This window comes from Ursus maritimus, unplaced genomic scaffold, assembly GCF_017311325.1.
Source record: "Ursus maritimus isolate PB19 unplaced genomic scaffold, ASM1731132v1 scaffold_14, whole genome shotgun sequence".
NCBI classification, from domain to species: Eukaryota; Metazoa; Chordata; class Mammalia; order Carnivora; family Ursidae; genus Ursus; species Ursus maritimus.
The window spans coordinates 29,946,615-29,958,779 of NW_024423786.1; the positions used below are offsets into that span (position 1 = coordinate 29,946,615).

Genomic DNA, 12,165 nt, shown 5'->3' on the forward strand with positions numbered 1-12,165 from the left:
GATACTAATTAGTAATTCACAAAATGGAAAATTTAAATGAACAATAGACATGAAAATCTGCTCAACTTCATCAGCAGTCATCATAGAAATACAAATCATAAGAGAAAGTAGAATGTTTTCATATTCTGATAAGTCTGGCATTATCTATCAAAATTAATGGTACACCTGCTCTTTCACCCTGTAGTTCTACTATTGGGAATCTTTAACCTATTGGATACAAATGTATAGTCAGAGATGTGTGTTGCATTGTTTTAGTGGCAAAAACAAAACAAAGCAAGAGAAAACATTAACCAAGAAGCTCATTAATAGGGAAATTGTTGGCCATATTTATAACTCTACTGTTCAATGAATGAGAATAATTAGATAGTTCTGTACATGATATCCAACATGTACATGATACAGTTGGTGAATAGTCATTTGCTTGGACCAGCTGAAAAAGTATTGAGCTCATTTAAGTGAAAAAGAAAAGAATGGTTCTATATATAATTCTATGTTTGTATATATTTGTATGAAGCTAGAGAAACCTGTGGAAACATAGACAAGTAATTATTCTTATTTTTTGTTTTTGTTTTTTATTAGTTATGGGAAAATGGGATTGGCAATAGGGCAGGGGAAAAGTACTGATTTATTTTGTGTGTGTGTGTGTGTGTGTGTGTGTGTGTAGACACGTTTATTTAATTTATTTAATTATTTTTTAAAGATTTTATGTTTTTATTTGACAGAGAGAGAGAGAGAGCGCACAAGCAGGGGGAGAGGCAGAGGGAAAGGGAGAAGCAGGCTTCCCGCTGAGCAAAGAGCCCGACGTGGGGCTCAATCCCAGGGTCCTGGGATCATGACCTAACCCAAATGCAGATGCTTAACTGAATGAGGCACCAGACACCCATTTATTTATTAAATAAACATATTTGTTAATATATGTAAGTTTGAGGTTTTATTATTTTAATTTTTAAAATTAAATAATTATTATTTGTAGCTTTTTTTTCTGTTTCATATGTCTATGTATGTATGTTAAATCCTTACAGTATTGTACTTTAAGATAATGCTTTTTCCACACTAAAAAGTGGGCACAAGTGTTGCCAGGGTGGCTCGGTCTGTTGAGCGTCCAACTCTTGGTTTCCTCTCAGGTCATGATCTCCTGGGTTGTGAGATAGAGCCCGGAGTCAGGCTCCTTGCTCAGCGGGTAGTCCACTTGAAAGATTCTCTCCCTCTGCCCCCTCCCCACTCACACGCTCAGGTGTGCGCGGACGTGCTATCTCTCCAAAAGTAAATAAATGAATCTTTTTAAAAAGTGGGCAAAATATTTGAATGGCAATTTACAAAGGAGGCGATATAAAACACCACTAAAACTTTCAGCTCATTAGTTACTCAAAGCAATGATAATTAGAGCAATGATGAGTTTTTGCTCAGACAAGTGAACACAAGACTGATACTTCTCAATCTTACACAGAGTATAGGGTATTGTCAAGAGTGTGTACATACCTTGTTAAACTTGCTGGAGCGCAGTTTGGCCATATTAACTTAAAATAATGTTCATTATCATCATACTTTCCTGTGCTGCCACACTGCTTCTAGAAAGTAATGCTAAGGAAATAATTGCAAAGACGTGTATTCGATGCTTGGTACAACTTTGTTTATACTAATGAAAAAGCTAAATCTCTAAATTCATAAATAGTTGAATATGTAAATAATTTCACTTATAAGTTATATCCCAACTATGTACACACACAGACACACTTACAAAATTACAATGTTATAATGAAAATTCATATAGGATGAATTTCCATTGATGGCATAGAAAGATATGCATAAAACAGTTGCTCAGTGTGTTAGATTCCAGTTGTTCACATACTATGATGCAATTTTATGATGTATTCATGCATTACAATGAATGGAAGTAGACACAGCAGACTGCAGTGGTTTTCTGTGCGTGGGGTGGTAAAAGATTATCTTTTGTTTGTTTGGTTTTTTTGCATTTTTTGAACTTTTTGAAAAGTGTTTGCTGTACTTTTATCAAGAAAAATACATTGCATGTGTTTTTAGAATTCTGATTGTTAGAAAAAATGACACTATAGACCAAATTGGAAATATATTAAAAATGAAGAGCTGCAGGGCGAGCAACAATAAACCAAGGGAAAAAAAATAGACTTGGTGAAGAAAGCACTGCTAATAGTCTCACAATACCCCCTGTTAGCTGATAGTATAAGGCCTACGGAGAAGCCTTTGGGAGGTCTGTTTCGAGTCTATTGTTACTAAAATATCTGACCTTTTTGAATTAGCTCTCCTGCCATAGGCAGCTTAAACAGGGGCTCTTCACTAACGTGTACTTTATCCTATTTGTTTGGGGGTAGGGTTTCCAGTTTTTCTCCAGGGAGTAAATTACTTCGTGTAGCTTGTTCCCAAACCCTTATCTTGGAAACAGCACACCTTTCTGATGGAAGACAAATGTCAGGACTGAAGGCATGGGACAGAGCCTGATTGATATTCCTAAAATGCCTCTTTTATGTTCCAGAGGCCAAATCTGCATTCTTTTCAGTGGTGTAGAATGTCAGTACAAATGCTCTATCTATGCTGAACCTGGTGGAGAGGGGGGAGAAAAAACACACTCCACTTCTTTATTTAGAGTTTGCTTTGAGAACCGCAAGCACTATTTGAAAGGTCATCCTGTTTCAAGTAGCAGATGGATAGGAAAGAAAGACTCTGCCTTTTACAAATAATTTAATTGAATTCTCCTTGCCATTTCTGGAGGCAGTTCAGGATATTTTTTAAAGCATTGATCCATAATTATCTTTCAGAGTGGTTAGTATTGTTAGACAGATGTGTAATTCTTTGTGTATAAGGGAGCAATATAGCACCCATTTTAACTAGTTGATTGTCTTTTCCTTTCCTGTGGAAACAAATGCACATAACAAAAGGCAAATCACTGCTTTAAAAAAAAGAAAAATTAAGTGTTGTTTTTTTTTTTCAGATTTGTTTTTGACTTGAAGCTCTCCTTTCTTAGGTGTGGTTGTGTTTATAAAGGTCAGCTTCTTTGCCTTCCTATAAGCAAATCGTAATTTGCATCTCTGTACCTACTTTTGTTTATAGTCCCTGGATAGGAGAATCCCAGGGGCCTCATAAACCATGAAACACAAATTTATCATATGAATAGGATATGAAACAGGAATAACCAAGACTTCTAAGAATGCATTGTATCTGTCTGTGGTTTATTTTGCCTTCTTCTTCTTTTTAAGTATTTGTAATCTAACTGTGCTTTTCTGATTGGGGTAAGAATGAAAGATGGGATGCCCAGTAAAATTTGAATTTCAGATAAACAATTAATACTTTTTTAGTATAAAGTATGACCCATATAATAGACTGGAGAGTCACCTCAGAATAGGGAATTTTAAATAAAATTGTGAAATATAATAGACACAAGAAAAGTGCGTACGTCATGTATGTGCAGTTTAATGAATAATTACAAATGAAAACCCGTGTCAAGGTTTATTCAGGTCAAGGCACACTATTGCCAGTGCTCCAACAGTCTCCCGCAAACCTCCTCTGATCTTAATCCTCTCTCTGACCACATTAGAGGTAGTCACTATCCTGTCCTTTGCAATAATCATTTCCTTGCATTTCTTCTTAATTTTATCATCAATGTACATACTTCTAATCACTCTAGCTTTTGCATATTTTAGATTTTATATAAATGGAATCACACTGCATGAGTCTTTAAAGGTAAAATATTAGTAAGTCAATGTGGGGCCAAATACTAGTGATGTCCTTCCATCAAATTATGAAATAGACAATTTTCTTAAGCTTGAATGTACTTTGGATTTCTGTGTAACAATGGCTGAAGGGGTAGTTATTTAAAAGAAATCTTAATGAGCTCACTGATACAATGGTGCCATAAGTATTTGCAGTTTTATACTTTCCCTTCAAAATGTTTGTTCTACCGAGCCTCACTAATTTTCTAGACCACGGAGCCCATCCCGTGATATTTTCACTGGGTTTTCGTTTCATTGGCATCAGTGGGGTAAATCACATCAGTAACCTGTCTAAGGTCATAATTTCAGCCATAAATGGATAAAGAGCCTTTTGATTTATTATTCAAATGGATAACAATACTCAGAATGACTAAGGAACATTCCCTTTTATATCATAAATTTAACTGGTGACATTTAAAAAATGTGTCCCAGAACCCAGCCTTCTGATCCATGGACTGTCTCTTTCCTTTTGTTAATGACACCATATTTTGCTTTAATCATTTCTTCTTTAGCTCCTTAATGCTGAAGATGGCACATTTTCCTAGCTGCTTTGAAGAGCAACCATCACGAGAGCAAAAATAATAAAAAAACAATTTAAAAACAGATTTCTGCGTGTTTAAGGAAATAGGCAATTTTCCATGGCAAGCACTTGAAGTCAGGGGTGATTTATTATTCATTTGACTGTAGTGAATATTCATGATTCGAATGTTAAATTAGAATTATTGAGATTTTTTATTAACCTTAAAGAAGTTTAAGAAGTTGTATGTTTAAAATTTGAATTTACTAAAATTCACTTTTTAAGAAACAGAATTTTATGTCTACAAGGAACCATAAAAAATGACCTGGTAGATAATGCATATAAAAATATGCAATATTTTGTAGAAACCAGACTGATACAGATATTTTATATGAGGGCTCCTTGGTATAGAACCCTGGTTTGTTTCCTTCTTTTCTTTTTCTCCTCACCTCCCTTTCTCTGCCCTTCCCTGTCTCCTTCCTTCCATCCTTCCTTCTTCTTCTTTTTTTTCTTTTCTTTTTAAATAGCAGGACCCTTTACTCAAAGAAAATCTTGCCCAAGAGCTCTATTTGAATACAGAGTGAGGCTGGGTCATACCTTCCTTATCACCACTCCACCACACAGACCCCCAGAGTATCACTATAGAGCCCTTGACTTACCACGATCACAGTTGTAAAACCAAGAGAGCTGAATAATGTATTATCAAACACATTATGTGCCAGACACTCTTCTAAATGTTTTACAAACATTACCTCACTTAATCATCAAGATAACACTGATATAATTGTTATTAATACTCTCATTTTATAGATGAGGAAAGTGAGGCACAGATAATTTAAATAAGTTACCCAAGATTGTACAGCTATTAAATGGCAGAGCCTGGACAGTCTTGTTATTCAAGAGTCCTATTCTTACCCAGAATGCTTTGCAGCCTCTCCTTAGCAGGAGTGGCAGTTATATTCAGCTCTTAGTAGAGGTTAGGACTGTGCTAGGAGCTTTACATGCATTATCATAGTTGATGCTCCCGGAGTAGCCAGTGAGGTAACAGTATTATCCCCAGTTTACAGATGCAGGAAATGAGGCATAAAGAAGTTACATCATATTCTTGTGAGGGCCCAGGCCTGGATTTGAACCTTCACCGTTTGACTTCAGAGCTCATGCTTTTAACCACTTGTGTCATTGGTATCTATGAAAATGAAAATATGTATTTGTTTTTAAAGATTTATGATGCTTTTCATTTTCTTTCATATTGGGTTCACATTGGCTAACACTATTGAGAATATCTATATTCTGAGGAGTCCACCAGTTAGCTCTACCAGGGAAGGATCATGCTCAGAGAAAATTCAGCATCTTCGTGTCCTATGTCCTACCCATGTCCTTATGATTCTCACATTTGCCTTCTGGTCTTTCCCATATGAGCTTGCTTAATCTCCTCGGTATTCTTTGCAGCTCTATTAAATAAGACCATCAAGTATTCATATTTACCTCACAAAGACTAATGGCTCATCTCCAAGGTCAATCTATCTGTGTTTTGATTTAATCCTCTTGGAGACAAAAAGGCTTTGTCTTGTCTGATGGTTGTAATGGTGGGAAATGTTAGACTCTTGCAGACTAATAGTAGAGGACCCTTCCCCTCAATCAGTGTTGGCCCAGATAAAGACCTATGTATTCAGAACAGTTGTGTCCAGCATGCAAGGATAAGATGATTCTTATAGTAGAAGCAATAAGAAGCCTGATGGCCTAAGATCTAGTACATATGGATGAATGAGTTTGTGTTATTTATTAAATTGTGTTGCTCTGGCCCTTTATCTGCTGTGCAGAAATTTTGCAGGACAAGATCAAGTGAAGTGTGTTGGCTGTTCGTGTGGCCTTTGGTACTCGAAAGGCAGAAAGCTGTTCTGTGTCAACTTTGTAATAATGTGTTTCTTTTAGAAAAGTATAGTTTATTCCCTAAAACTTAATATGCCTTTGTCAATTCCCTCTTAATATTTACCCATGACTTTAGCCTTGTGAGTTAAATCTTGAGTAAACACAGTGATTTCCAGAGACCAGTAAGTAGAGAAATACCTACTTGGGCAAATCAAAACATATGGAAATCTTGCTCCTACTAGCCTCCTATCCAGAGAGAGAAACATTTAAAAATGTGATCTTTTACTCGTTCCCCAAGGAAAAATAGTGCTGTGCAAAAGTAAAATAGATAGGCCTTGGTTCTACCTAGTTAAAGGAAAAAGAATTCTTGTAGTTAGAAAAGAATTCTCACTTTATATAAAGGTATAATTTCTTAAGTTTTCATTCACTCATAAGGGAGTGAAGTAGGAGGATCAACACCTTCACCAAGAAGGGATTGAAGAATACATGAAATTAAATTGATGCCTGGATAGTAGTGTGTGTGTGTGTGCATAAAGTTACTACCGTCAAAACCTAGTTATTGTCGTCAAGGCTATTCTAAGTTCCTGTAGAGGATTCTACTAATTGGAAGTTTGGTGGGACTGAAATGAACAATTTCAACTCATGGAGCACTTGTGCTATGTCTAGAAAGAGGAAAGACCTTTAATCTTTTAGTTGCTCCCATTCCCCTGGTTCAGAAACATGCAAAGACTAATTACAAGAGTGAGAATTCCTATACACTATAAGTGCTGTTTGAAGCATACTGTTAACGCAGACTTCTATCTCTGTGTTGACGTAAAGAACACAAATAGTAGTTGGCATGTCATTTATTAGTTTCCTATAGCTGTTGTAATAAGTCACCACAAACACAGTGGCTCAAAACAACACAGATTTATTATTTTTAAGTTCTGGAGATCAGAAATCTGAAAAGGATTTCATTGGGATAAAATCAAGGTGTTGGTTGGGGTAAATTTCTTTCTTAAGTCTCTAGGGGGCCATTTGTTTCCTTGTCTTTTTCAGGTTGTAAATTGCCCACATTCCTTGACTTGTGGCCCTCATCCATGTTCAAAGCCAGAAATGACCAGTTGAGTCTTTGTTTTATTGCATCACTGGCTCTACCTCTTCTGCCTCTCTCTCTTTATATTTAAGGACCTTTGTGATTACCTTAGATCCACGAGTGTCATAGTGGGTAATCTCTCTATTTTAAAGTCAGAGGTTTAGCAACCTTAATCCCGTCTACAATCTTAATTCTCCTTTGCCGTGTAACCTAACATATTCACAGAGTTTAGGGAATAGGATGTAGGGCACTGTTCTGCCTCCTGTTCTTGGGGACAATAATGTTTTTGGAAGTATATTTGTCAATATCTGCCATAATTAAAGAACTATAGCTATGCTGAAGGTAAAGAGGGTACTGTGAATTACTGTTTTTATATTCAGATTGGACATAGATCCAGGCAGTGGTGCTAGAAGATTCTATAGCATCCCAAGGAGCTCTACAAAATCGCTTGTAGAGACTGGGAATTGGGATTAGGAATTCTGGAAACCAATTTATGATCCATTTGTAGGGGATTCAAGTAACACATAAGTAAAGACAGTCATCATCTCTTTCTTGGCAAATATTGGCTTTTTCATGATAAACTAATTTTTTAAAAATCATAATGGATAGTGCTTGCTTTGGCAGCACATATACTAAAATTGGAACGATACAAAGAAGATTAGCATGGCCCCTGTGCAAGGATGACATGTAAATTCATGAAGCATCCTGTATTTTTAAAAAAATCCTGATGGACAAGAAAGAAGGAACAGTATCTCTGAATCTCAGAGTAAGAGATCTCCCAGAATGATTTGCCACAGGAACATGAAAGGATATTTCGAAGTTTGGTATCTTCGGAATCCTCAAGAAACAAAAAGAGAAATGAGAGAATAAGCTAAAAGAAAGTAGGATGGTTTGGAAAAAGAGATAGGTTAATCAAGCAAACATGATAAAGAAACCAAAATGCAATACAGAATGAAAATCTGCATTAGAAGCTGAAAAGAAATCAGCATTTAAAAATACATATATATCATAATGTAGAAGAAAAATTGGTAAGTTCTGTCAAAATGGAGAAAAGGACAAAAAAATTAAATTAATGAAATAGAGAAGATTAAAAATGTAGCAGAGATCATCGACTTAAACACTAGACCAAATCTAAGAATTATGGATGTTCTTGAGACAGAAACAATTGGAACAGAAGTAGTAATCAAAAATTAATACTTCAAATGAGCTAAAACAAAAACAAAAGCAAAAAAAGCCTCAGTATGCAAATTGAAAGGGTTTTTCGTACTCTAGACAACATTAATGAAAAGGGTTCTATACTATTACAACTTGGCAATTTTTTTTTTAATTACAAGAATAAAGAAAAACTCCTTCAAGCAGGTGGGCAAGAAAACAATTTACCTTATAAAATCTACAAAAATTTGCTTGGAACAGTTTGGGAGAGGGTACTGAAGAAAGGTAAATATACCTAAGTTGTCTTTTACTAGTAAAAGTAACGGAAAGAGATTCTCAAGTACACAACAGAAAAGAAAGCATACACCTCTTCACTAGGGAAATGGCTTAAGGGTGTAGCCCAGGTTAGTGCTATTCAAAGGGAAGTTCTGAGTCCAGTAACAGCATTATCTGGAGACCAGTTAGAAGTACAGATTCTCTGGTCTACCCCAGACCTCCTGAAGCCGACTCTCTGGGGATGGAACGCAGCAACCTATATTAACAGTATTCGTAGAAGATTCTTACATGCACTAAGATTTAGGAAGCACTAGTTCGGGCAACTGAGAGAGTAATCAAATTTAAGAATTCTGAAACAGAGATATAAATGTTAAGAGACTGATTATTAATAATGTAACTAATTAAACATAAGCAAGATTTAAACAATTGTAACTTGAATTATAACACTGAATGCAAATGTAAAACTATACTTTTGAAAGACAAATATGTAATATAAGGCTTTAATAAATACAAAGTACTTAATATTTCAGTATTTAATACTAAGTAGTAACAAAACCCAAGATCACATTTACGGAGTCTGGAAATAAAATGGTGATAAATATTTTAGCAGGAGTGGACTCAATGATTTCAAGTATTTGAAAGTTTTAAAAGTTACTTATGCATTCAACAAATATTAATATTCTTTTTTGGCATACTTGTTACCACTATTAGAAATGAAAGTAGGTATGACTTCCAAATCAATGCAGAGAGAAAAGAATGTGCCACCTGGCCTAAATAGCCAAGTATATGAAGCAAAGAAATTAACAGAGAAACATAAACTACAAAAAGCATAAAGTAAGATCACAGAAGTATAGCCAAATATATCATTTACGACAACGCTAGTGTAAATTCACCTACTTGAAAAAAGGCAGATAATTTGACCAATTAGTCCATCTGAACATTGATGTTCAACAAAAGTATATTATGTTTGTAAAAAGCCATGGCTTTAGTTTTGGGGTCCTTTGGTTAAATCTTATCCCTGCCACATATTACCCAAATAACTGTGGGAAATATATTTAACCAGTTTGGTTTTAAGTTTTCTCATGTGTAAAATAGGAATGACATTTCCCATGTACCTTACATGATACGAAGAACAAATGTGGGTGTGAAAGCATTTTCTGAAGTTGAATCATTATACAAGAATCATTAAACTAGTCTATTAAAATACAAAGACTCTCTCTTTCAGTGAAAAAGCAAAATCTAACCATAGATTACTGAGAAGAGATATACCTAAAACAAAGAGGACTCATTATGACTAAAAGAAACAAACAAACAAAAAACAAAAATAAAAAAAGATGGACAAGATGTATCAGACAAAAGCAAAACAAATGAAAAAGTAATCTTGGCAATATTTAGACAAAATAGAGTCAAAGACTGTGAAAATATTAAAGGTGATCTAAAAGATTATATTTTCTTTCAAATAGTGAGACTTCACAATGAAGATAAAATAGTCTTGAATTTTCATTGATGTGGTAAGAGCCTCAAAATATATGAAATAAAGGCTGTTACAAATGTAAGGAAAGCTTGATAAAAATAAAATTGTTGTATGAGATTTAATACAATTTTATTGATCTTTTATGGGTCAGATAAACACAGAATACATAGAGTATTTTAATCTAATAAAGCTGATTTAATAAATATTTATTGAACTCTGTTCTCTAGAAATAAAAAGCGTACTTTAAGGAGTCATGAGCATTTAGAAAAAAGTTGATCATATATTAAACCTCAAAGAAAACCGTATTATGAAACATAAAATGTTTGCAGCCTACATGCTCTGCCTACAATGAAATAAAACTAAAAATTAATAAAAGTTTAAATACGTAGCTCAACAACTTGAAAAACTGTAATGTCAACGAAAAAACAAGAATTTTTTAAAGAACTATTGGTTCAGGGGCGCCTGGGTGGCGCAGTCGTTAAGTATCTGCCTTTGGCTCAGGGTGTGATCCCAGAGCTCTGGGATCGAGCTCCACGTCAGGCTCCTGCGCTGAGAGCCTGCTTCTTCCTCTCCCACTCCCCCTGCTTGTGTTCCCTCTCTCCCTGGCTGTCTCTCTCTCTGTCAAATAAATAAATAAAATCTTTAAAAAAAAAAAAAAAAAGAACTACAGGTTCAAATTGAAAATCAAACCTGGAGTAACAAAGTGTTAGAAAAAAGACAACTCTCTCTATATATATTTAAATGACCAAAGCTGTATTTAGCAGAAAATTAATAGCCCCAAGAGCACGTGCTCTCTCTCTCCCTCTCTTTTTAGAGAGAGAGAGAGAGTGCAGAGGGTCAAAGGGAAAGGGAGAGAGAGAATCTGAAGCAGACTCCACACTCAGGCTCAGTATGGAGCCCAACACAGGGCTGCATCTCAAAACCCTGAGATCGTGACCTGACCCAAAATCCAGAGTCAGACACTTAATCAACTGAGCCACTCAGGCGCCCCAGGAGCTCTCATGATTAAATGAGAGTAACAAAATCAATCCACAGAAAATAAAAGTAGTGAATTAATAAATATAGAGTCCCCTTTTCTATTAAACAATACAACAAACAAGCAATACTCATTCAGTAAGTTGGGAACAGAATGAATTTATACAACATATTACAAGATATCAGAGGCCTCTATAGCAAGATACATTATACAATGTTAACATTGGAAATATTCCTTTTATTGCCACAAATGAGATGAGTATGCTTGCCCTTGCTGTAACTATTTCAACATTGTGCTAGCCATTGTACAACATGAATCCAGCTAAGGGGAAAAGGTAATAAGATTAAATATGATGTATAAATATTGGAAAGAAGAGATAAACCAGTGCTATTTAAAAATATATAATTGTCTTTTTTAAACTCAACTGAAAACCCATTAAAACTGATAAAGTTCAGAGAGGTAGCTATGTGTAAGATCCCAGTAAAATATCAATAGAGTTCTTACACATTTATGAGGACCTCAGAACTGTAGGATTCACAAGTAAACTAAAATGGACTGCACAGTAACTATATAAAAAATCTTGAATTCTACCAATAAACCTAAAAAGAAAACCTTAGTAGATGAGAAGTACCATGTTCCCTATGGGGAAGACACATCCGTTTAAAATCGGTACTATCACAATCAAAATCCCAACAGGATTTCTTAATGGACCTTGTAAGCATCTTCTAGTTTTTAAAAGGGAAAAGACTATACTTTAGAATAGTTTTTGAAAGAAAGATGGACAAGATTTATTTTAAAAGAAGAACCATAATGGGGTATTTACCTACTAAAAAATTAAAATATTTATACCGTGGGGTTATATACCAGGCAAATACATCATTCGTTAAAATGGGGGGTATTAAAACAGATCCATATATACATAAAATTATTTTATTGATAAGATTGGAATATTAAATTGATAGAGGGGGGATGTCCTTTCAGTAAATGGGACAATTGGCTATCCATGTAGAAAAACATGTTAGACATATTACCACACACACACACACACACACACAGCCCCAGTTAGGCTAGTGAGCTAAATGG

The 12,165-nt window shown here is 35.0% G+C and overlaps 1 protein-coding gene and 1 non-coding gene across 5 annotated transcripts in view; both read left to right on the forward strand.

Annotated features, from left to right (window-relative positions):
- Positions 1–12,165, forward strand: part of FHIT (fragile histidine triad diadenosine triphosphatase) — a 1,380,201-nt gene that overhangs the window by 478,357 nt on the left and 889,679 nt on the right. The window lies entirely within an intron of this gene.
- On the forward strand, positions 7,813–7,919 carry LOC121102649. Its single transcript, XR_005834767.1, has one exon. It is a non-coding gene; the product is annotated as a U6 spliceosomal RNA (small nuclear RNA).